Source organism: Pan paniscus, chromosome 7 (assembly GCF_029289425.2).
Source record: "Pan paniscus chromosome 7, NHGRI_mPanPan1-v2.0_pri, whole genome shotgun sequence".
Taxonomy (NCBI): Eukaryota; Metazoa; Chordata; class Mammalia; order Primates; family Hominidae; genus Pan; species Pan paniscus.
In genome coordinates this window covers 23,341,757-23,367,991 of record NC_073256.2, presented here as the reverse complement: position 1 = coordinate 23,367,991, position 26,235 = coordinate 23,341,757, and the positions used below count along the sequence as shown (strand labels likewise).

The window sequence follows — 26,235 nt, the reverse complement described above, 5'->3', positions numbered from 1 at the left end:
ATCCTGTCTCTACTAAGTACAAAAATTAGCCAGACAGTGGTGGCATGGGCCTGTAATCCCAGCTAATCAGGAGGCAGGAGAATCACTTGAGTTTGGAAGGCAGAGGTTGCAGTGAGCTGAGATTGCACCACTGCACTCTAGTCTGGGTGACAGAGTGAGACCCTGTCTCAGAAACAAACAAAGAAATACCTCACTGCATGAGGCCACTGAGATTTGGGGATTGTTGTTACTGCACCAGAACCCAAATCATCCTGACCGCTAGGGTGTCCTAACTAGGGTTTCTTACCAAAAGCAAAGGCATTTTTAAAGTTCGTGACATTTAAACAAAAGAGCAAATACCAATATCTACCACTTTGTCAGGCTAAAAAACCCAAACAAAGCCAACAGCCAGAAGTTAAAATAAACAGATCATTAGGTTGAAAATAGAACTGTCAAAACAGGAACAATTGAATTCATTTAGTGATTGCAAAGAACATCAGGCAAGACACAGGTATGGTCATCATAACATTTATCACATGCTTAATTGCATATGTTTGACTAAGAAAAACACAAAGTATTTAAGCTCATCTGTAGTTCAAAGTGCCTATCCGTGAATTTATCTATTCATCCTGATTTATTTATTGAGCAACTCTTTTGTGCCAGTCACTGTGCTGTGTTGTGGGAAGTCAGGGACCCCAAACGGAGGGACCAGCTGAAGCCATGACAGAAGAACGTGGATTATGAAGATTTTATGGACATTTATTAGTTTCCCAAATTAATACTTCTGTAATTTCTTATGCCTGTCTTTACTGCAATCTCTAAACATAAATTGTAAAGATTTCATGGACACTTATCACTTCCCCAATCAATACCCTTGTGATTTCCTATGCCTGTCATTACTTTAATCTCTTAATCCTGTCAGTCGAGAAGGATGTATATCGTCTCAGGACCTGTAATAATTGCGTTAAGTACATAAATTGTACAGCATGTGTGTTTCAGCAATATGAAATGTGGGCACCCTGAAAAAAGAACAGGATAACAGCAATTGTTCAGGGAATTAGAGAGATAACCTTAAACTCTGACCGCCGGTGAGCCAGGCAGAACAGAACCATATTTCTCTTCTTTCAAAAGCAAATGGGAGAAATATCGCTGAATTCCATTTCTCAGCATGGAACGTCCCTGAGAAAGAGAATGCGCACCTAGGGGTAGGTCTCTGAACTGGCCCCCCGGGGCGTACCTGTCTCTGATGGTCGAGATTGCAGAGGTGAAATAAACTCCAGTCTCCCATAGCGCTCCCAGGCTTATTAGGAAGAGAAAATTCCCGCCTAATAATCTTTGGTCAGACGGGTTGATCTCAAAACCCTGTCTCCTGATAAGATGTTATCAATGACAATGGTGCCAAAACTTCATTAGCAATTTTAATTTCACTTCGGTCCTCTGGTCCTGTGATCTCGCCCTGTCTCCACTTGCCTTGTGATATTCTATTACCCTGTTTAGTACTTGATGTCTGTCACCCACACCTATTCATATGCTCCCTCCCCTTTTGAAACTCCCTAACAAAAACTTGCTGGTTTTTGTGGCTTGTGGGGCATCACGGATCCTACCAATGTGTGATGTCTCCCCCAACGCCCAGCTTTAAATTTTCTCCCTTTTGTACTCTGTCCTTTTATTTCTCAAGCCAGTCGACGCTTAGGAATATGGAAAAGAACTTACGTGATTATCGGGGCAGGTCCCCCGATATCTGGCGCCCACGTGGTCTTTCTTTTTCCCTAAGTGCATGAGGGAACCGGATTCGCTTTGGTAGGTGCGGTGAAACGTCAATCGGCTTGGTCCACAGATAAGCGTGTTCAACTCCCCGACGAGTGGTGAGTAATCTGTGTAAGGTCTGGGTTAACTATGGGTCATGTGTAATCTAACAAACTCCTGTTAAAACCGGTAACCATGAAAAATATGATCACTCTATTCAAGGCAGTAGAAAAATACTGTTCTTGGTTTCCTGAAATAGGAACGGTATATATAAAATTGTGTGATTGTGTCCGTAAAGCATTCCGAAAACTGGTCTCGGCCGTGTATTATGTTCCCATCACTGTTTGGGGTGCTTGGTGCGTGCCATCTTCGTGGCTTGCCAATCTCGTGAACCCCTGCAGTTGCCACAGTTTTCTGCCTTTTCCTCAGTTTCTCTGCCTTTTTCTCAACCTTCCTCTCCCACATGGCCTTCGTTCAGACTCTCCCTTCAGCTACTCCTCCCCACCCTAACGATTCTGAAAATTTGATTTCTAACTGGTAACTTTGGCTTAAAGTTTCCCCCTACTTTTCTTACTTCTTCTCACGAAAAGCTGGTACTTCAAACTCCTGGGGCTGTGACTCACAAAGCCCGGTACCATAAATATGCTAATTCTTCTCTCTTCAAACCTCCAGCATTAAATAATGGCTCTGGGACCAAACTACAATTTACTTGTCATTCTCCAGGCCCTCCCCCGTCCACTACAGCCCCTCACCCTCCTGTCGTTTCAGTTCCTCAACCAGTCTGCGTCGATATGCGCCGCTCAATCTTACCTTTTTAAAAACAATTTAAGGATGCTTGTACTCAGTATGGTCCTACTTTTCCTTATGTTCAAATGGTATTGCACACTTTTTATACTGAGGTCGTTTTGCTTCCTTCAGACTGTGATCTTTTGGCAAAAAGCTGTTCTAAGTCCATCTCAGCCTGGTGGTCAGAGGAGGCCTGTTTACAGGCTCAGCTAAATCGGAGTAATGACATTCTAATTACTCAGGCTCAGCTCATAGGCTCCGATAGTTTCTCTGATGCTTATGCCCAATTAAACTTTGATACTCTTACCACAGAACAAGTAACAAAAGTGTGTATGAGAGCTTGGGATAAATTACACTCCCCAGCCCAAGCTCCTGTTTCTTTTACTACTGTTCAACAAGCTCAATTGCTTTTACTACCTAATATCCTTTTAAACAAAGGAGATAAGACAAGTGGCCCTGGGATTCAGCAGTGGCCGCTTTCTAAAGAAAAACTGGAGGCTTTAAATCAATTGGTTTCTGAGCAGTTACAACTTGGAAATGTGGAACCTTCTCTTTCCCCTTGGAATTCTCCTGTGTTTCTAGTAAAAAAGAAATCAGGCAAATGGCGGATGGTAACCGATTTAAGGGCCATTAATGCTGTAATTAAACCTATGGGGGCCGTACAACACGGCATGCCTGCCCCTGCTTTAATACCTAAAGATTGGCCTCTCATACTTATTGATCTTAAAGAGTTTTTTTTTTCATATCGCTTTACATAAATCGGATTGTGAAAAATTTGCTTTTACTGTACCATCTATCAATAATCAGGAGCCTGTAGCTCATTATCAATGGAAAGTACTTCCTCAGGGAATGCTAAATAGCCCTACAATCTGCCAGCTTTATGTTGGACAAGTGCTTTCACCAGTTTGAGCCCGATTTCCCGAGGCCTATATTCTTCATTATATTGATGATATTTTAAGTTCTGCCCCCACTGATAAAAAATTAATTGACTGTTACCAAATTTTGAGCCGCTGTGTTACAGAGGCTGGGTTACACATTACTCAGGATAAAATTCAACAGACCACTCCTGTTCAATATTTAGGAATGGTGGTCGATAAACAATGTATTCAACCTCAAAAAATTCAAATTAGGAGAGATTCTTTAAAAATTTTAAATGACTTCCAAAAACTTTTGGGTAACATTAATTATTTAAGACCTACTTTAGGCATTCCGACCTATGTACTGGATCTGGAATTTGTAGAGGAAACAATCCAGACTGCCCAGTTATCTAGAGTACAGACATTTCAGCCTTTTCAGCTTCTGGTTTTTGCTTCATTACACTCTCTTACTGGACTAATAGTTCAACATAATGATTTAGTGGAATGGTGTTTTCTTCCTCATTCTGTGTCAAAAACTTTATCTAGACCAAATAGCCATATTAATTGGACAGGTTCGGTGCAGAATACTTCAAATTTCTGGATTTGATCCAAGTGTAATTGTAGTTCCTTTAAATCAGCTCGAAGTTCAAGCTGCCTTTCAGCATTCTGTACTGTGGCAAATTCACTTGGCTGATTTTATTGGTGTTATTTACGATCATTATCCAAAAAAACAAATTGTTTGATTTTATAAAAATAACGTCTTGGGTGGTTCCTCGATTAACCAAAAATCAACCCATTCCTGAGGCCGTTACAGTATTCACTGATGGCTCTGGTAATGGCAATGCTGGCTATATAGGTCCTGCAGACAAACTTCTTTCTACCTCTTATACTTCTGTTCAAAAGGCGGAGTTAATTGCTGTGATTACTGCCTTACAGGATTTCCCCAAACCTTTAAATATTGTCTCTTATTCTACTTAACGTGGGGAAGAGGATATGCTTGTGTTTCACCAGGAGATCATCAATCCCCTGTCTGGGTACCCACCAGAAGACTCAAGCTTCTTGTGAATACTGACAATCAAAACCACAGTGAAGAGACGTCTGTGTCAGAGACTGCCTTCAGATGTGGTGAGATCTGTGCCGACTCCTCAGAAACAGGCACACCAAATCACAATGGGTGTAAATCAATCCTCCCTGATGACAGTGGAGACCCATCTAACTAATCACACTTCTCCTGATTACCTTTCTTTTTCTCCTTACAAACCTAAATATCTCACCATTTCTATTAGCCTGAAAATAACATCCCTCTGTTCTTCTCTTTCTCCTTCAGCACTCCATCTCGCTTACACTAGGTTTTATTTAATGATTCTCCTCCTTATACTTTCTGTCTCATCAGTTTCCTCTCACACTGATTTACCTGCTACACATAATTATTCTTCTTGGGCTTAGGTGCCTTTTCCTCCACTTATTCGCCCTCTCACCCGGATAGATGCTCCCGCAGAAATCTACACTAACGATAGTGTGTGGATGCCTGGAGCCATAGACGACCCTTGCCCTGCTCAACCAGGAGAAGAAGGCACTGCATTTAATGTTACCATGGGTTATAAATACCCCCCTCTGTGCCTCGGACATGCACCTGGTTGCATCCATCTAGAAACTCAGTTCTGGGCTGCTTATCTTTCAGAAACATCAGCTACAGATAAAATGGGACATTTGGCCTCTGGCCTCTCCATTTCTCCTTTACAACAAATGAAAGGAGGAGTAATGGGAGGTACCCCATACTTTCAATATAAACCTGCAGGAAAACCATGCCCTAAACATTTTGAGGGACCATCTAAAACTTTAATTTGGGAAGATTGTGTTAACTCACATGCAGTAATATTAAAAAATGACTCATATGGTTTAGTAATAGACTGGGCACCAAAGGACTATTTAAAAAACAATTGCTCCTCTGTGGAAGGGAATGCCTGGAGGCTACTTATTTTATTTCTTATCAGGAGAAAGAGAATCATCATTCTACTTTGCATTCAAGGATCAGCTCATTCTTTCCCTTAAAATGGGAAGATAAAGGCATTACCCCCACCCCCCACCAGGCCTCCTATGATACTCCCTATTCTGAGCCCAGAACACCCAGAACTTTGGAAATTGGCTATTGCCACGTCTGGACTGCGAGTATGGGAAGGAAAAACTATTTTGACTGTTGTTCCCACTACCGTCCCACTCTCTCAGTATCAACGTAGACCCAGACATTCTGCTTTACTTACCTCCTACCTGACTGTTCCCATACAGAGTTGTGTTGAGCCTCCTTACATGCTATTGGTAGGAAATATCAAAATTTGGATGAATAATCAAACTGTCCAATGCGTCAATTGTCATCTATACATTTGTATTAACTCCCATTTTGACTCCAGGAAAAGTGTAAAGTTGGTTCGAGCTTGAGAAGGAATCTGGATTCCGATAACTTTACCTAGACCTTGGGAATCCTCCCCCTCAATACATTTAATTAATGAAGTGGTACAACGAATTCTAAAAAGATCTAAGATATTTGTTTTCACTTTAATCGCTGTCATCATGGGCCTAATTACAGTCACTGCAATGGCCACCACTGCCGGAATGGAATTACACCAGTCTATTCAAACGGCTCATTTTGTTAATGATTGGCAAGCCAACTCCACCCAAATGTGGAATTCTCAACAAGGCATCGATCAAAGATTGGCAAAGCAAATTAATGATTTAAGACATTCTGTTATTTGGCTTGGAGATCAGGTAATGAGTCTGGAACATCGCATGCAAATGCAGTGCGATTGGAATACTTTGGATTTCTGCATCACCCCTATTCCTATAACGAGACTGATCATTCATGGGAAATGGTCAAAGGACACCTTCTAGGTAGAAAAGATAATTTATCATTGAAAACTACTAAATTAAAAAAACAAATTTTTGAAGCCTCCCAAGCTCACTTATCCATCGTGCCTAGAGCTCAGGCGTTAGATCAGGTGGCAGAAAATCTTTATGGATTAAACCCCACAACATGGATTAAATCTACTGGGGGCTCCACTGTAGTAAATTTTGGAATTATGTTTCTCTGCTTAATCGGCTTGCTTTTAGTGTGCCGTACCAGTCAAGTAATCCTGTGTCAAAATCGAGAGAACGAACAAGCCTTCATCGCCATGGCACATTTATATAAAAAGAAAGGGAGAGATGTTGCGGGAAGTCAGGACCGCAAACGGAGGGACCGGCTGAAGCCATGACAGAAGAACGTGGATTATGAAGATTTTATGGACATTTATTAGTTCCCCAAATTAATACTTTTGTAATTTCTTATGCCTGTCTTTACTGCAATCTCTAAACATAAATTGTGAAGATTTCATGGACACTTATCACTTCCCCAATCAATACCCTTGTGATTTCCTATGCCTGTCATTAATCTCTTAATCGTGTCAGTCGAGAAGGATGTATATCGTCTCAGGACCTGTAATAATTGCGTTAAGTACATAAATTGTACAGCATGTGTGTTTCAGCAATATGAAATGTGGGCACCCTGAAAAAAGAACAGGATAACAGCAATTGTTCAGGGAATTAGAGAGATAACCTTAAACTCTGACCGCCGGTGAGCCAGGCAGAACAGAACCATATTTCCCTTCTTTCAAAAGCAAATGGGAGAAATATCGTTGAATTCCTTTTCTCAGCATGGAACGTCCCTGAGAAAGAGAATGCGCACCTAGGGGTAGGTCTCTGAACTGGCCCCCCGGGGCGTACCTGTCTCTTATGGTCGAGATTGCAGAGGTGAAATAAACTCCAGTCTCCCATAGCGCTCCCAGGCTTATTAGGAAGAGAAAATTCCCGCCTAATAAACTTTGGAATAAACTTTGGTCAGACGGGTTGATCTCAAAACCCTGTCTCCTGATAAGATGTTATCAATGACAATGGTGCCAAAACTTTATTAGCAATTTTAATTTCACTTCCGTCCTGTGGTCCTGTGATCTCACCCTGTCTCCACTTGCCTTGTGATATTCTATTACCCTGTTAAGTACTTGATGTCTGTCACCCACACCTATTCATATGCTCTCTCCCCTTTTGAAACTCCCTAATAAAAACTTGCTGGTTTTTGTGGCTTGTGGGGCATCATGGATCCTACCAATGTGTGATGTCTCCCCCGGATGCCCAGCTTTAAAATTTCTCTCTTTTGTACTCTGTCCTTTTATTTCTCAAGCCACTCGGCACTTAGGAAAATAGAAAAGAACCGAGTTGATGATCAGGGCAGGTCTCCCGATAGTGTTGGGTGGTGGTAATGCAATGATGAAGATGGCAGGCATGCCTCTGCCCTCCAGGAGTTTCTAGGATACAGAGGGGGACAAACAAAAATAAGTAAATCCATGAAAGAAGTATAGGTGGAACCTGCCACCAATATTTCAATGTAGGTTCTTTCTATTTTCCATAAGTGTCAGCCAGCTGAGAAATAAAGAGAGACACTACAAAGAGAGGAATTTTACAACTGGGCTTCTGTGGGTGACATTACACATCAGTAGGACCGTGATGCCCCCCTGAGTCTCAGATGAGCAAGTTTTTATTAAGGGCTTCAAAAGGGAAGGGGGTGTAAGAACAGGGAGTAGGTACAAAGGTCACATGCTTCAAAGGGCAAAAAGCAGAACTACTACTAAGGGTCTAACAAAGATCACGTGCTTCTGAGGGAACAGGACAAAGCACAAAAGCAGAACTACTGATAAGGGTCCAGCAAAGATCACAAAGCAAAGGGCAAAAGCAGAACCACTGATAAGGGTCTATGTTCATTCACGCATGTATTGTCTTGATAAACATCTTAAACAACAGAAAACAGGGTTCAAGAGCAGGGCACCAGGCTGACCACAGATATATCAGGGCGGAGTTTTTCTCCACCCTAGTAAGCCTTTGGGTACTGCAGGAGACCAGGGCGTATCTCAGTCCTTATCTCAACCGCATAAGACAGACATTCCCAGAGCGGCCATTTATAGAACTTCCCCCAGGAATGCATACCTTTCCCAGGGTATTACTATTAATATTCCTTGCTAGGAAAAGAATTTAGCGATATCTCTCCTACTTGCACATCCATTTATAGACTCTCTGCAAGAAGAAACATATGGCTCTTTTTGCCCAACCCTGCAGGCAGTCAGACCTTATGGTTGTCTTCCTTTGTTCCCTAAAAATTGCTGTTATTCTCTTTTTCAAGGTGCACTGATTTCATGTTGTTGAAATACACATGTTTTACAATCAATTTTTACAGCTAACACAGTTATCACAGTGGTCCTGAGGTGATGTACATCCTTAGCTTATGAATATAACAGAATTAAGAGATTAAAGACAGGCATAAAAAATTATAAAAGTATTATTTGGGAACTGATAAATGTCCATGAAATCTTCACCATTTATGTTCCTCTGCCGTGGCTCCAGCCAGTCCCTCTCCATTTGGGGTCCCTGACTTCCCACAACAGGAAACAATAAGAGGTTAAGGTGGAGAAGAGCAGAGTCAGGGAAGAGCTGCCTGTGGAAGCACCATTTTAGCTGACACCTAAAGGATGGTCTAATTTGGGGAGGTGCAGAGGAAAATCATTCCAGGCTGAAGCAGCAAGTGCAAAGGCCCTGTTGTGGAAAAAAGTTTGAAAGTCCAAGAAAACAAAAGGAGGCCATAGTGGCTGAAATAGAGTAGGCCAAGGGCAGGAGATAGGAGAGGGCTGGAGAGGTGGCAGGAACAGGCAGAAGACTCGGGGTCTCGATTTTATTCTATGTACCATGGGCAGGAAAGGCAGGGATGAGACTCAATAGACGCCTTAAGATCACTGAAGCTGCCAGGTAGGAAATGGATTGCTGAGCATGGAGAGCAGGTGCAGAGTACCAGTTAAGACAAGTTAGGAGGTTGCTGTAGCCCAGCTGAGATAGCAGTGTCCTAGGCAAAGATAATGACAGTGAAGCTACAGAGAGTGGACAAGTTGGATAAAGTTTAGAATCACAGGACTTGCTGACTGGAGAAGAAGGCAAAAGCAGAGTTAGCACAACACATGAGTTATGACCACCTTGAGCAGCTCAGCAGGGGTGGTGCCATTTACAGAACAGAGATGGCATGGACAGAGCCCATGGAGAAGGAGGAGGAAAAAGAGAGTTTGGCTTTGGGTTTTTTTTTTTAAGACAGGGTCTTTGGCTGTGTCACCCAGGCTGGAGTGCATTGGTGCAATCATAGCTCTTTGAGCCTCAAACTCCTGGGCTCAAGTGATCCTCCTGCCTCAGCCTACCATGTAGCAGGACTACAGATCCTACAGATGCATATCACCATGCCTAGCTTTTTTTTTTTTTTTTTTTTTTTTTTTTTTGTAGATAGGGAGTCTCACTGTGTTTTCCAGGCTGGCTTCAAACTCCTGGCCTCAAGTAATCCTCCCACCTCAGCCTCCCATAGCACTGGGATTACAGCCATCACCTACCACTCCAAGCCATGAGTTTGGCTTTGGATGTAACAAGGTTGAGGTGTTCATGAGTTGATAAGTGGAAAAAACAAGAAAGAAGTTGAGTGTTTAAGACTGCTGTTTCAAAGAGAAGTCTAGCCTCAAGACAAAAGTTCAGGACTCATTGGCTGAGAAATGGCACTGAAAATTATGTAAATCGATAAGCTCAGCTAGCAAACAAGTCCAGAGAGAGCAGAAAGTCCAGAGAGAGCAGCACTGGGCTATGCACCTGGCCTAATGCCGCCCCGCTCCTCCCAATCCCTGTGTTATGCTGGAGAGGGTTCAGCCTCTGGTGAGTTTCACCAAACCCCCACATCTCTTTCTTCTGAGACCTTCTCTAAAATCCCCTCTTTTATACTTAGTGAAATGGGATTCTCTTTTTCCCATCCAGCTTAAGCAAAAACTTTTGACTATGAGAAGAATGAGGATGCATTTAGTATCTCTTCTGCATGGCTAATTCCATCAAAGATTTCTCATTATTCATGCCTGGCACTCTCATTTTCTTCTTTTGCCTCTAAGAGCACAGTCGTAGCCATACTTACTGACATTTTCACTCTTCTAATACCAGCGATTTCCCCCATCTCGGTTCTCAGGAAGTTCTGTTCACAGAATTATCTCCTGAATCCTCACCTGGAGATAGAAATTGTTCTCTGTGGCCATTTCTTCCCCCTCTAATTCTTATCAAAAAACTCAGTGATCTCTGTGCATCAAATATTAAACTCAAGCTCAACAGATCATGATTCTGGCTTGTCTCTCCGGCCTGTGGGTTAACAGGTATGCAACCTTTGCAGAGGAGACACCAAATTCTCAGGAGGCCAGTGTTTCCAAAGGTAGTGGTCACTCTTGCTCTCTTTCTCCTGCTCAAAATTCAGCACTAGAGAGTGTTACACCATTGCACCTGCAGAGGAGTTCATCTGACTCTAGGGACTACAGAGGAGAGAGATGGACAAACTAACAGGCATTCAGAAAATGACTACCACAATGGGGAAGAAAATGAAAGTCAAACCAAATAAGCAATGGTCAAAAAAAAAAAAATCTAGAGGGCAGCTGCAGTGGCTCACACGTGTAATCTCAGCGTTTTGTGAGGGCGAGGCAGGTGGATCACTTGAGATCAGGAGTTCGAGACCAGCCAGGGCAACATAGTGAAACCACATCTCTACTAAAAATACAAAAATTAGCCAGGTGTGGTGGCGGGCACCTGTAATCCCAGCATTTTGGGAGGCTGAGGTGGGTGGATCACCTGATGTCAGGAGTTTGAGACCAGCCTGGCCAACATGGTGAAACCCTATTTCTATTAAAAAATACAAAAATTAGCCAGGTGTGGTGGCAGGTGCCTGTAATCCCAGCTACTTGGGAGGCTGAGGCAGGAGAATTGCTTAAACCCAGGAGGCACAGGTTGTGGTGAGCAAAGATTGCACCACTGCACTCCAGCCTGGGCAACAGTGAGACTTTGTCTCAAAAAAAAAAAAAAAAAAAAAAAAACCTAGAGATGTCCATCCAGGCTGAACAGAATATTCCAGAGTAGACGCTGGGACACTATGGCCCATGGGCCAAATCTAACCTGCTTGCACATGTGTTTGTCAATAAAGTTTTATTGAAACACAGCCATGCACATTTGCTACATATTGTCTATGGCTGCTGGATTTGGCTGTTCTCATGCTATAAAGAAATACCTGAGACTGGGCAATATATAAAGAAAAGAGGTTTAATTGGCTCGCAGTTTTGTAGGCTATACAGGGAGCATGACACTGACATCTGCTGAGCTTCTGTGGAGGCCTCAGGAAACTTACAATGATGGCAGAAGGTGAAGCGGTAGCAAGAGAGTAAGGAGGGAGGTGCTACACACTCGTAAACAACCTGATCTTGCAAGAACTCACTCACTATTGCAAGGACAGGACCAAAAGGATGATGCTAAATCATTCATGAGAAATCCACCCCCATGATCCAATCTCTTCCCATCAGGCCCCACCTCTAACACCGGGGACAGCTTTTATCTTGGCTTTTTCACTGGCAGCCCCTTCCTCAAGGACTTAACTTGTGCAAGCTGACTCTTAGCACATCGAAGAATGCAATTAACTGATAAGATACTGTGGGGCGAGCAATATCCGCAGTTCCCAGGAATTTGTCCGATTGATAATGCCTAAAGCCCCACGTCTATCACTTTGTAATAGTCTTAAAGACCTTAGACCTAGAACTGTTTACTCTCCTGTAACAATTTATCCTTTTAACTTTTTTGCCTACTTTACTTCTGTAAAATTCTTTTAACTAGACCCGTTTCCCCTTTCTAAACTGAAGTATAAAAGAAAATCTAGCCCCTTCTTCGGAGCCAAGAGAACTTTAAGACTTAGCCATTTCTTGGCCCACAGCTAAATAAGCAGACTCGTAATTCATGTGAAAGTGTGGCATTTTCTCTAACTCATTCAAGTACAACACTTGGAGGCCCCAGCGAGAAACGACATCAGGCGAGACCCGGGCTCCCTCCGGGCTCACGGCCGGCTTGTAGGGGGGTGCCACCTAAAAAAGAATTTTCAGGTCCTCGAAAGGTGAGCGTCTTCCAGAGGAGAGCTTATCGACTACCATGTGGGTGCCCATAAAAATTCCACCTCTGAGTCCTCGACTTCTGACCCTGAGGTCACGTAGGTCAGATTTGACTTCAGTTCTAGTAAGAAGGAAGCGGCCCTGATGAGGGTGTCCCTCTTTCAACTCTACCTGTTTCTCTAGGACGCTAGAAGGTAGAGCCCTGGTTTTCTGTTAGGCACCTCTGTGTCTCTTTCTAGGAGGGAAGTGGCCCTGACAGGGGCCCTCCCTTGACTCAGTTCACATCCCAGGATGCTGGAGGACTGAGTCCTGGTTTCTGGCAGACCGGTCACTCTCTGTCTCTCTTTTTCTATCTCTCATCTTTCTCTTATTCAAGTTTCTTGAAGAATCTCCAAGAAAGAAAAAAAAAAAAAACTGTTATAAACTCTGTGTGAATAATGAATGAATGAGGGAGGACAAGGGCTTGCGCTTGTCCTGCAGTTTGTAGCTCCACCGCGAAAGCTACGGAGTTCAAGTGGGCCCTCACCTGCGGTTCCGTGGCGACCTCATAAGGCTTAAGGCAGCATCAGGCATAGCTTGATCTGAGCCGCAAGTTTATACCTGCCTGCCAATGCTAAGAGGAGCCCAAGTCCCCTCAGGGGGAGCGGCCAGGCAGGCATCTGACTGATCCCATCAAAGGAAACCCTCCCCTTGTCTGTCTAAAAAAAAAAAAAAAAAAAAAAGGAAGAAACTGTCATAACTGTTTACATGCCCTAAAGTCAATTGTTTGTTTTATATTGATTGTTCTGTTCAGTGTCTATTGTCTTGTTAGTAGTTGTCAAAGTTTTGCATGTCAAGACGTTGATATTGTCCAAGACGTCTAAGTAAAAACTTCTTCAAAGTCCTTAGTGCTGATTTTTTGTCACAGGAGGTTAAATTTCTCATCAACCTTTTAGGCTGGCCACTACAGTCCTTTTTTTTCTGCCAGAAGCAAGTCAAGTGTTGTTATAAGAACAAGTGTGAAAAACATTTGCCTGATTAAGATTTCTAGCACCATGAAAGTTGTAAGTATTTAGATCGTCATACTCCACGTCCAAGTGATTAGACCTCCTCTAAGTTAAACCAGTAGTGAGTTCAAAACAGCCACCCTACAGATTTCCTTGCTCACCTCTCTTGTCATTCTGTAACTTTTCCAGTGCCCTTAAGTAGAACACTGTGTAAAGAAATGTACGCCCGTACTGCTTTACTTCATTTAGATTCTTACTCTGTTCCTCTGTGGCTACTGTCCCTACTTAAAAATGATCCGAGTAGTCCTTTTCCGCCTTGTCCCTGCCCCCTATCCCGCACATCTCGTTTTACGGTGCGACAGCAAATTTACCGTCTCCAGGACTTGGCTCTGCTCTTACTCCTTAAACCCTTAAAAGAAAAAGCTAAGTTTAAGCTATTTGCGTTTAAGTCATAAAGACACCAAAAGTATTTAAAGTGCAGATCTAGAAGAAGAAGAAGAATGCCTAGATCAAACTGACCCAGAAGATCTCAGGCTGGCTCTAGTCCTCCTCCCTCAATCTTAAAGCTACAGTAATGTAGCAAGTAGTATTAGCTGTTGTAAGTTTTTCTGCTCTTTCTAGTCATATTGATTCTGTTCTTTCACTACGCCAGTCCCCCAAGAAATAAGTTTCTCTGTCCATGCTAAGTTTAATATCTATGCTCAAATCTTATTTTATTTTATTTTATTTTTTGAAGGCAATTTAATAAGAAACACTTCCTCCCAGCCTTGTAAAGTTAAAGCCCTCTCCAATGTATGCTGCAGAATTTTTCTCTCAGTTCAGAGGATTATAAAGTCCGCCTTAAAAAAGGCAAGCTCCAGACACTGTGCAAAATAAAATGGCCAAAGTTTAAAGTCAAGTGGCCCCTGAAGGGTCATTGAACCTCACAATTGTTCAAGCTGTGTGGCAGGTTGTTACAGAAACTCCTAGCCACCCTGATCAGTTTCCCTACATTAGCTACGTTTAGTCAGGATCCACTCTCCATGGCTCCATTCATGCGCCATTCATAATTCTACCTCCAAGGTCCTCCTAAGCCAGACCGCGTTTTCGCCTCGACCCTCAGCCGGTTCAGCTTCCCCTGTACTGCCTCCCTCTGAAGAAGAGGGGAGTCTCCCTCACCCAGTCCCACCGCCTTACAACCAGCCTTCTCCCTTAAAGTTATCCCATGTCTCCTCGACGACGTCCCCTGTAGTCTCGCCACCCATTGCCTCTCAATCTTGACCGTGGTAGGAAGAAGCAGCCCCTCTACTACCACTGAGAGAGGCACAAGTCCCTCCAAGTGACGAGCGCTCAGCACCCTTCTTAGTTTGTGTCCCTTTTTCTACTTCTGACTTATATAATTAGAAAACCCATAATCCTCCCTTCTCTGAAAAGCCCCAGGCTTTGACCTCTCTGACAGAGTCTGTACTCCGGACCCACCCGCCCACCTAAGATGATGCCAACAGCTGCTTTTAACCCTTTTCACCTCTGAAAAGAAGGAACGTATCCAAAAAGAAGCCAAAAAGTACTTCCTCACATCAGCCAATGGACCGGAAGAAGAAGCTAGAGACCTCCTTGAGGAGGTCTTTCCCTCTACCCGGCCTAACCAGGACTCACATTCCTCAAGTAGAAAGAGAGCTTTAGACGATTTTCACCGGTATCTCCTGTCAAGAAAAGAGCCTCTCAGAAACCCATAAACTTGTCTAAGACGACCGAAGTTGTCCAAAGGCCCGATAAGTCACCAAGAACGTTTTTAGAGCGCCTCCAGGAGGCTTATCGGATTTACACCCCTTTTGACCCGGCAGCTCCCGAAAATAGCCTTGCTCTTAATTTAGCATTTGTGGCTCAGGCAGCCTAGGATATTAAAAAGAAACTCCAAAAACTAAAAAGATTTTCTAGAATAAATATCAGTCAGCTTTTAGAAATAGTCCAAAAAGTTTTTGATAATCAAAAGCTTAAAAAACAAAAACAAGCAACACAGGCAGCTGAAAAGGCCGCTGTAAAGCATTCAAAAGACAAAAATTGTAGTGGCAGCTATCCAAGAAGTACAGAATGAAATAGCCCATTAATTTAGCATTAACTGAAGCCCCTGCTTTAGCCCTCCCTAATATCTCCATAAAAGCAAGGAGTTGCTAAAGACGTGCTTACTCAGACTCTAAGACCCTAAAGCCGCCCAGTGGCCTATTTGTCTAAGAGGCTAGATCCTGTGGCCTCTAGATGACCAAGTTGTCTGTGAGCCGTAGCGGCTACAGCAAGCCTGGCCCAAGAAGATGATGTTAACTCTAAGCCAAAATTTAACCCTTACAGCTCCTCACGCCGTAAAGACCTTACTACAAAATGCTTCTGGCAAATAGATGTCAAATGCTCGCATCTTGCAGTATCGAATTTTACTGTTAGATCAGCCGCGTTTGACTTTCTCTCCCACAAAGTGTTTCAATCCAGCTACTCTACTTCCTGACTCAGACTCCACTATTCCTGCTCATGACTGTCAAGAACTGTTAGAAACTTTCGAAACTGGCCTATCTTATCTTCAAGCTGTGCCCCTAGAAAAGGCAGATGCTGCCATGTTCACAGACAGTAGCAGCTTCCTCAAGCAGGAAATATGAAGAGCCAGTGCAGCTGTTACCACGGAGACACATGTGTTGTAAGCTCAAGGTTTACCAGCGAACACCTCAGCACAAAAGGCTGAGTTGATCGCCCTCACTCAGGCTCTCCGATAAAGTAAGAATAAATGTATTAACATTTACACTGACAGCAAGTACGCCTTTGCTACTGTGCATGTACATAAAGCCATCTACCAGGAAAGCAGGCTACTCACCTCAGCAGGTAGCTGTGATCCACCGCAAAGGACATCAAAAAGAAAACACGGCCGTTGCCCATAGTAATCAGAAAGCTGATTCAGCAGCTCAGGTCGCAGCGAGACTTTCAGTCACGCCTCTAAACTTTCTGCCAACAGTCTCCTTTCCACAGCCAGATCTGCCTGACAATCCCGTATACTCAACAACAACAACAACAACAACGGGCTTCGGATCTGAGAGCCAATAAAAATCAGGAAAGTTAGTAGATTCTTCCTGACTCTAGAATCTTCATACCCTGAACTCTTAAAGAAACTTTAATCAGTTAGGTACAGTCTACCACACATTTAAGAAGAGCAAAGCTACCTCAGCTCCTCCAGAGCCATTTTAAGATCCCCCGTCTTCAAAGCCTAACAGATTAAGCAGCTCTCCAGTGCACAACCTGCGCCCAAGTAAATGCCAAACAAAGTCCTAAACCCAGTCCAGGCCACTGTCTCTGAAAAAAGTCGCCAAGAAAAAAGTAAGAAATTGACTTTACAGAAGTCAAACCACACCAGGCTAAGTACAAATACCTTCTAGTACTAGTAGACACCTTCTCCAGATAGACTAAGGCATTTGCTACCGAAAATGAAACCACCAACATAGTAGTTAAGTTTTTACTCAATGAAATCATCCCTCAATATAGGCTGCCTGCTGCCATAAAGTCTGATAATAGAGCAGCCTTCACCTCGCCTATAGCTCAGTCAGTCAGTAAGGCGTTAAACATTCAATAGAAGCTTCATTGTGCCTATCAACCCCAGAGCTCCAGGCAAGTAGAACGCATGAACCACACCCTAAAAAACATTCCTACAAAATTAATCTTAAAAAAACAGTGTAAATTAAGTAAGTCTCCTTCCTTTAGCCCTACTTAAAGTAAGGTGCACCCCTTACCAGGCTCATTTCTCACCTTTTGAAATCATGTATAATAAGGCACCGCCTATCTTGCCTAAGCTAACAGATGCCAAATTAGCAGAAATATCACAAACTAATTGATTACAGTACCTATAGTCTCTCCAACAGGTACAAGATATTCTCCTGCCACTTGTTCCAGGAGCCCATCCCAATCCAATTCCTGACCAAAGTCCTGCCATTCGTTCCAGCCAGAAGACTTAGTGTTTGTTAAAAAGTTCCAAAAAGAAAGACTCACTCCTGCTTAGAAAAGACCTCACACCGTCATCCTCACGACGCCAACTGCTCTGAAAGTAGACGGCATTCCTGCTTACATTCATCACTCCCGCATCAAAAAGGCCAACAGAGCCCAGCTAAAAACATAAGTCGCCAGGCCTAAGTCAGTCCCCTTAAAACTGCACCTAAGTTAGGTGAAGCCATTAGATTCATTCTTTTTATCTACCCCACTTATTTGTTTTTGCCCGTTACATCCTCTATGCCTTCCTACTCCTTTCTCCTCACCTCTTTCACAACAGGAAGTGTATTTGCAAACACCACTTAGAAGGCCAGTACCTCCAAGTCTCTTTTGCAGTTGACTTATTTGTACTGTTCCCAAAGCCAGCCCATACCCACGAAAAGCAACACAATCTGCCAGTTCCAGGAGCAGGAAGTGTCGACCTTTCAGCAAGATTCAGACACTCCAAGAGCCAAACTAAGTGTAGAAGCTCCAAAAGTGCAGAAAAAAGACTCCAAAATATTGACTTTTACCTCTGTCCTAGAAATCACCCTGATGCTAGCTGTCAAAATACTTATCAGTTTTTCTGCCCTGATTAGACATGTGTAACTTTAGCCACCTACTCTAAAAGATCAACCAGATCTTCAACTCTTTCCATAAGTCATGCTTCTCATCCTAAATTATATACTAGAAAAAATTGTAATCCTCTTACTATAACTGGCCATGACCTTAATTTAACTCAATAGTATCATGGCATGTCATGAAGATTAAGATTTTATATCCCAGGATTTAATGTTAAGTCTATGTTCACCATCCAAAAAAAACCCTAGTCTCATAAAGCCCACCCAAGCCAATCAGGCCTTTAACTGATCTAAGTAACCCTATGTTCCAGAAACACCCTGAGAAAGTTGATTTAACTGTTCCTCCACCATTCTTAGTCATAAAAGATACACTCCAGAAAGTGCAAGAAAATCTAGATAAGCGCCAACAAGAACAAGAACATAACATCCCCCAGTATTAAAACATGTTCAACTAGAACCCAGAGCTAACTATTCTAATTACTAAGTTAGACAGACCCCCTCCCCGTCCTTACTATTAAGTTTAATTTTTGGACCTTGTATATTAAATTAGTTTCTTAATTTTGTAAAACAACGCATAGCTTCTGTCGAACTTATGTATCTTAAGACTCAATATAACCCCCTTGTTATAACTGAAAAATCAACGATTTGATTCCCCAAAAACACAAGTGAGGAATGTAATGCCCAACCTTATTTTTACTAACCCTGTTCTTAGACTCTCCCTTTTTTTGAATCACCTAGCATTGTTTCCATCTGAATTGACTCTCCCTTAGCTAAGAGAGCCAGAGAGACTCCATCTTGGCTCTTTCACTGGCAGCCCCTTCCTCAAGGACTTAACTTGTGCAAGCTGACTCCCAGCACATCGAAGAATGCAATTAACTGATAAGATACTGTGGCGAGCAATATCCGCAGTACCCAGGAATTCGTCCAATTGATAGCGCCCAAAGCCCCGCTTCTATCACCTCATAATAGTCTTAAAGCCCCTAGACCTAGAATTCTTTACTTTCCTGCAACAATTTATCCTTTTAACTTTTCTGCCTACTTCTGTAAACTTGTTTTAACTAGACCCCCCTCCCCTTTCTAAACCAAAGTATAAAAGAAAATCTAGCCCCTTCTTCGAGGCCGAGAGAACTTAAAACGTTAGCCATTTCTTAGCCGTCGGCTAAATGAACAGACTATTAATTTGTCTCAAAGTGTGGCATTTTCTCTAACTCGTTCAAGTACAACACATCCAGCAGGCATGCAATCCACTCTAAAATGCCATCCTGGGGTAGTGAAGATGATGTTGCTGGAAATATCCTGAAATGGCATGTGGATGAGTACCCCCAGAGGCATACATGTTGAGCTAAGTACTTTGCTGATGAAGGGTACAAGGCGAAGGGGTTTTGAAAGGCAGAGTGAGGTTCCCCAGAAGGCTGTTGCTACAGAAAGCCAGGAGGAGAAATTACATGGCCAGACAGAGTGGCATGACCATTGGATAAGAGCTTTTTGTTTGTTGGTTTTTGAGATGGAGTTTTACTCTTGTTGCCCAGGCTGGAGTGCAATAGCACGATCTCAGCTCACCACAACTTACGTCTCCCAGGTTCAAGCGATTCTCCTGCCTCAGCCTCCTTAGTAGCTGGGATTACAGGCATGTGCCACCACGCCCGGCTAATTGTGTATTTTTGGTAGAGATGGGGTTTCTCCATGTTGGTCTGGCTGGTCTTGAACTCCCGACCTCAGGTGATCCACCCGCCTTGGCCTCCCAAATTGCTGGGATTACAGGCGTGGGTCACCGTGCCCAGCCTGGATGAGGGTCTTTAGCAAAGATGGAAGTTTTGGTACCTTACAGTTTAGTCTCTTCATTTATGTCCTCCTGAAATCTTCAGGAATAGCACTATTTTGTCAATACTTCTGGGGTCGTACTTAGGGGGACTTAAAGGAGATGTGATGTGGCAGCCTTTGACTCAAGGGAGTATCATCGTAGCTCAAAGAGATCTGGGTACATGCCAGTTGAACCAACTCTTCTGAGGATGGGATAGATCCTGGGAGGCCACTCTGATCCTGCCAATCTTGAGGCCAGATGAGTCTTTGAAAAACATGGTTTGGCTTAACACCAGCACTTAGTCTAATACCCACCATGAATCTTGCTGAAGTGAAGCTATACAAATACCTTTTCAAAAGATTTTTTTTTTTCATTCCAGATCCTTCTTAGAAATTCCTAAGGCTCAATACTGTGTGGAAGATTCTGAGAAAGAAAGTAGTTTCCGATCTTTGGGATTCCCCTGAGAAATGGTCCAATCTGCAAAAAGTTCATTGCCATTTCCATCAAGGACACTGAGAACAGGAGTCTTATCTGGATTGGATCCTGGGAATTGAGAAGCTTCAGCAGGTGGGAAATGCACCCTCCACAGGCTCACACCCTTGTGGGCTGTTTCAGTTACCTATTGCACCTAAAATTAGAAACTTTAAACCACCACAAGCCATTATTGCTCATGACCCCGTGAGTTGCATGGGGACTTCCTGGCTGGTTTAACCTGGGCTCATTTGTGTGGCTACCTGCAGCTGGAGGACCAGCTGGGTGGAGCATTCAGGACGGCCTCATGCTTGTGCCTGTCAGTTGGTGCTGGTTGTCAGCCGGGGAACCTTGTTGTCCTCCATGTGGCCCCTCGCCCTCCAGAACCCCTCTTCAAATGTCCCTTTAAGCAGGATAGCCAAGGTTTGCTTGGTGCCAGCATCCAAGAGGGCAAAAATATGGAAACTACCAGAGGGCTCTCAAAGCCTAAGACTATTTGCACCCCAGAAATCTGAGGTCTCAGTTAATTCAGAAAGTTTGTTTTGCCGAGGTTGAGGACGCATGCCTGTGACACAGCCTCGGGAGGTCCTGAAAATATGTGCTTAAGGTGGTAGGGACACAGCTTGGTTTGATACATTTTAGAGAGACATGAAACATCAATCAATATGTGTAAGATATACATTGGTTCAGTCTGGAAAGGCGGGACAACTCCAGGTGAAGGTGAAGGTGAGACAAAGGGAAGGGGCTTCCAGGTCATAGGTAGTTAAGAGACAAATGGTTGCATTCTTTTGAGTTCTTGATTAGCCTCTCCAAATGAGGCAATCACATATACATTTATCTCAGTGAGCAAAGGGGTGACTGAATAGAATGGGAGGCAGGTTTCCCCTAAGCAGTTCCCAGCTTGACTTTTCTCTTTAGCTTAGTAACTTTTTTTTGGGTGGGGGGACAGAGTCTCGCTCTGTTGCCCAGGCTGGAGTGCAGTGGTACGATCTCGGCTCACTGCAATCTCCAACTCCAGGGTTCAAACAATTTCCCTGCCTCAGCCTCCCAAGTAGCTGGGATTACAGGCGCCTGCCACCACGCCTGGCTAATTTTCATATTTTTTAGTAGAGACGGGGTTTTGTCATGTTGGCCAGGCTGGTCTTGAACTCCTGACCTCAGGTGATCTGCCCGCCTCAGCTTCCCAAAGTGCTGGGATTACAGACGTGAGCCACCGAGCCCAGCCTAGCTTACTGATCTTGAGGCCCCAAGGTTTATTTTCCTTTCACGGCTAGAAGTTGTTCACCATCACTTTGGCAGCATTCCACTGGCCAAAGCAAGTCATAGGCAGCCCAGATTCATGTAGAGGAGTATAAACTCTACCTCTTAAAGGAAAGATTGGTTCAATTATACTGCACGAGCATGTGCAGAAAGTTGTACCCATCTTTGGAAACTACCACACACACACACACACACACAGCTTTACATGCAACCCTCCCTTGAGGTGCATCTACTTCCAGGCAGAACCAAAACTTGACAGTACTCGACAGAAGAAAATTAGTGTCCTAAATGCCAGTTCTCTTCTTACTCAACTTCAGCCTCATTATAAGCAGATTCTAACAGTTTATGTGTCTTGAGAAGCATTATAATTAATCTTTGGAATTTAAGAATTTCAATTCATAGCAGTAGCCTGTGCATAGGAAATACACATATTGTAAGTTTTTCCTTTCTGATAAATCATGCTGGGGGAACCACAATGTAACTTTTTTTTTTTTTTTTTTTGAGGAATCTCACTCTGTTGCCCAGGCTGGAGGGCAGTGGTATGATCTCAGCTCACTGAAACCTCCGCCTCCCTGGTTCAAGCAATTCTCCTGCCTCAGCCTCCTGAGTAGCTGGGATTACAGGTGCACAAGACATGGTTTCACCATGTTGGTCAGGTTGGTCTCAAACTCCTGACCTCTGATCTGCCCACCTTAGCCTACCAAAGTGCAGGGATTATAGGCGTGAGCCACTGGCTCACATATACTGTGACAGTATATTGAAAGTTTCTCTTTTTTTCAAATAATTAACAGGTTTAACAGAATGTATCTCCTGATCTATTCCTTTCACTGCAGACATCTATTGCCTTTTCAGCCTAGCAACCCTCCCCTCTATAGAGACTCACACTTCCTACTCCAGTCATGTGGCTCTCATGGGGGCTACCATGTTCTCAAATGACTCCACCCCTCTGTCTTCAGTTGATTGGTTCAGGGATGAGCATCTGGCCTAAATTGGCCAATCAGAATTCTTCCCTTGAATATCTTTCGAAACTGAAACTAGACCAAGTTAATCATTCTCTGTGATGACAGGAATTGTGTGTAGTGAGAAATACAGGAGCTTTTGTGGCCATGTTTCTCACCTTATGGAGAAAAGGCTTGAGTAAGAAGAAATTAAGCCAGTATGCAGACAAAGCTAGAGACAGAGATAGAGAGAGAGATCTTGTGGTAAGCCCCTTGGTTTTCATCATTCTAGTACATTCTTGCTACTGCATACAACCAAGACTTTCACCTGAGGGCTTTCTCAAAGTCAGGCATAGAGTATGTCAGAAAAGCCACAGAAGCCAGGCGCAGTGGCTCACTCCTGTAATCCCAACAATGGGAGGCTGAGGCAGGTGGATCACGAGGTCTGGAGTTCGAGACCAGCCTGACCAACATGGCAAAACCCCGTCTCTACAAAAAATAAAAAAAATTAGTGAGGCATGGTGGCAGGCACCTGTAATCCCAGCTACTCAGGAATACGAGGCAAGAGAATCGTTTGAACCTGGGAGGCAGATGTTGCAGTGAGCCGAGATCATGCCATTGCAGTCTAGCCTGGGTGACAGAGCAAGACTATGTCTCAAAAAAAAAAAAAAAAAGAAGAAGAAGAAGAAAGCAAAGCCAGAGAGCTGATGCCCTGGGACCAGTCCACAGCCAGTGACGGATGGGAGCCAGGCTATAAATGCTTCAATATCTTTGCCCCCTGGATGGAACAACTTTGAAATGTATTCCACATCACCTCCCAGAGGTCCCCAGTGGGGTCAAATCCTAGTTGCCTGGAGTGGCAAGATGCTCATTGAAGCCCTCTCTGTGGCCTCCTGCCTTTCCATGAATCAATTCCTCACTCCCCTATTGGTGATCCCTGGAATCATCTCCTAAATAATCCACTTGCAATCCTGTCCCTCTTTCAGGATCTGCTTGGGGTTGGGATTGGGGAATGCGGAGAAAAACATGATCCCTTTTCCACTCCAGACTAGTAAGACGAGTTTCTGTCACTGACAACTAAGAGTTCTGACTATTACCTCCTTCTGAGATAATTCCTAAAAGGTATTTCGGAATTTCCCCACCTCCACCCCACTGCGTATGTCATCAATATGTAGATTTCTTAACAAAATTTAATGGTATTCTTTGATCAACCTCAAATTTCACAAAACACACTGCACTTTCATAAGGGCTCCCCATGACTGACAGATTAGCCGTTCAAAAGAAGGGAAGTGTCAGAGATGGCTCTCCTAGACTCGCGTATTTTTCAGTAGAATCTGGGTCAGGATGTTGTGGTCGGGAGATGCTTCTGGAGCTCTGGGACCCACAAGCCTGCGTGTCATGGTGGAGTATTAGGACAACTTGAAAACATAGTGGCAGGAGGAGGCTTCCTCTCTCCCCTGCAGTTCATCCTCCACCACACCCAATGTGCTCAATAGATATTGGTTAAATGAATAATGGGGCCGGGCATGGTGGCTCACGCCTGTAATCCCAGCACTTTGGGAGGCTGAGGCAGGTGGATCACCTAAGGTCAGGAGTTCAAGACCAGCCTGGCCATAGAGGCAGAAGAAGCACTTGAACCTGGGAGGCAGAGTTTACAGCACGCTGAGATGGTACCACTGCACTCCAGCCTGGGTGACAGAGCAAGACTCAAAAAAAAAAAAAAAAAAAAATGGATTTATTCCTTCCAAACTGCAACTCACCAAAAGAAGACCAACACGCATCACAATGTTGTAGCCATAATCACCACAGTGACAATAATAAATATAATCAACTCTCGAGCCAGCCACCTCCACTAAACCTAGCGGATCACATCTAGTGTTTACTTTGGGGATATTTTAGTGGTCATGGTAGATTGTCGCCTGACTGCTGGCTGTTTCTACCATGTTTCAGGAATATAGAGATGTGTACAGATGGCCCCTAAAATTAATTAGTATGCAATTCTCAAAGAGCCAAATTGTACCCCAAAAGCTACTGGAATGAAAAATAAAAAGTTTTAATTCTCAAAGAGACAAACTAGATAGTAGAAGCATTTATGTTCCCTTGGAGAATTTTCCCACCAAGGAAGATGGTGGATGGCACCTGTAATCCCAGCTACTCGGGAGACTGAGGCAGGAAAATCGCTTGAACTCGGGAGGCAGAGGTTGCCGTGAGCCAAGATCGCACCACTCCACCCAAGCCTGGGCGTCAAGAGTGAAAGTCCGTCTCAAAAACAAAAGTCCCTTAAATCTGCTCTATGCCTGTCAACCTCAGGGACTTCACTATGCTGTTCCTCACCTTGAAATGCTGTTCCTCATTTCTCCACATAGTGAACTCATCCCACCCCCTAGGCCTCTCCTTAAGTGTCATCTCTTCAAGGAAGATTTTATTTTTTAATGTTACTATTACAATTCAGGTACCGTATGCTTTGCCAATTTAAAGTAAACAAATCAATAGTTTCAGTGCATTCACAGAGCTCGGCAACCACCATCATGATCAATTTTAAAACATTTCATCACTCCAAAAGAAACACTGTATCCATGAGCAGGTGCCTGCCATTTCCTCCTCCCACTAAGTCCTGACAATCTACTTTTTTTGAGATAGAGACTCTGTCACAGGCTGGAGTGCAGTGGCACAATCTCGGCTCACTGCAACCTCCACCTCCCGGGTTAAAGCAATTCTCCTGCCTCCCGAGTAGCTGGGATTACAGGCATATGCCACCATGCCCATCTAATTTTGTATTTTTAGTAGAGACAGGGTTTCTGTCTTCATAGATTTGCGTGTTCTGGACATTTCATATAAATGAAATCTTCTAATATGTGACCTTTTGTGACTGGTTTCTTCTACTTAGCATAATATTCTCATAGTTCATCCATGTTGTAGCACGTGTTAGTATTCATTCCTTTTGATGACTGAATAATATTCCATTGTATGGTCAAACCATGTTCTATTTCTTTACTCATCAGTAGACAAGCATTTGTGTTGTTTTCACTTCGGCGCTATTATGAATAATGCTGTTGTGAGCATTTGTGTACAAGTTTCTGCACGGACATATATTTTCATTTCTTCCATAAACTGGAGTGGAAGTGCTGGGTCATACAACTCTGTGTTTAAACTTTTGAGGAAGTGCCAGACTGTGTAAGAAAGAAAGCCTTTCCTCACCTTGTAAGACCGAGCTCCCTCTCTCCATTTATACATTCTCTTTATGCTCTTTGCTTCTCTTTCAGAGCAATTCACATTGACCTGGGTCACCCTCAACTTAAGGCTCATAACTCCCCTAGATCCTCAGGGTCCACACTAAATGTGATGAAATATGATGCAAGCCACATATTTACTTTTGCATTTTTTAGTAACCACATTTTAAAAAGTAAAACAAAAGAAGTGAAGGTAATTGGAATAATATCACAGATTTAAACAAATCTATCTAAAATACCAGGTCTACATGTATAAAATATTTTAACATTAACAAAATACTTTGCTTTCTTTTTACATTAAGTCTTCACAATCTAATGTGTATTTGACACTTCTCGCACATCTCAGAATAATGGCAGCACCCCATATGGGGGACCCTCCCATGATGCCAATGATGGGCCCTCCTCCTCCTGGGATGATGCCAGTGGGACCTGCTCCTGGAATGAGGCCGCCCATGGGAGGCCACATGCGCATGATGCCTGGGTGCCCAATGATGAGACCTCCTGCCCGTCTCATAATGGTGCCCAGTCAGCCCAGAATGACTCGACCAGACAGATAAGGATAGAGGGGAGGCCTCATTATATCAGTGTTGTTTTGTTGTTGTTATTGTTGTGCTTTTTAT

At 43.4% G+C, this 26,235-nt stretch overlaps 1 protein-coding gene and 1 long non-coding RNA gene across 2 annotated transcripts in view; one reads left to right on the top strand and one right to left on the bottom strand.

Moving 5' to 3' along the window:
- LOC134731028 (uncharacterized) overlaps positions 1 to 8,558 on the bottom strand; it is a 29,501-nt gene extending 20,943 nt beyond the window's left edge. The window contains exon 1 of the long non-coding RNA XR_010113092.1: positions 1,693 to 8,558. This is a non-coding gene — a long non-coding RNA (uncharacterized LOC134731028). The remainder of the gene's footprint in view (positions 1 to 1,692) is intronic.
- LOC100992112 (translation initiation factor IF-2) overlaps positions 1 to 26,235 on the top strand; it is a 120,221-nt gene that overhangs the window by 77,487 nt on the left and 16,499 nt on the right.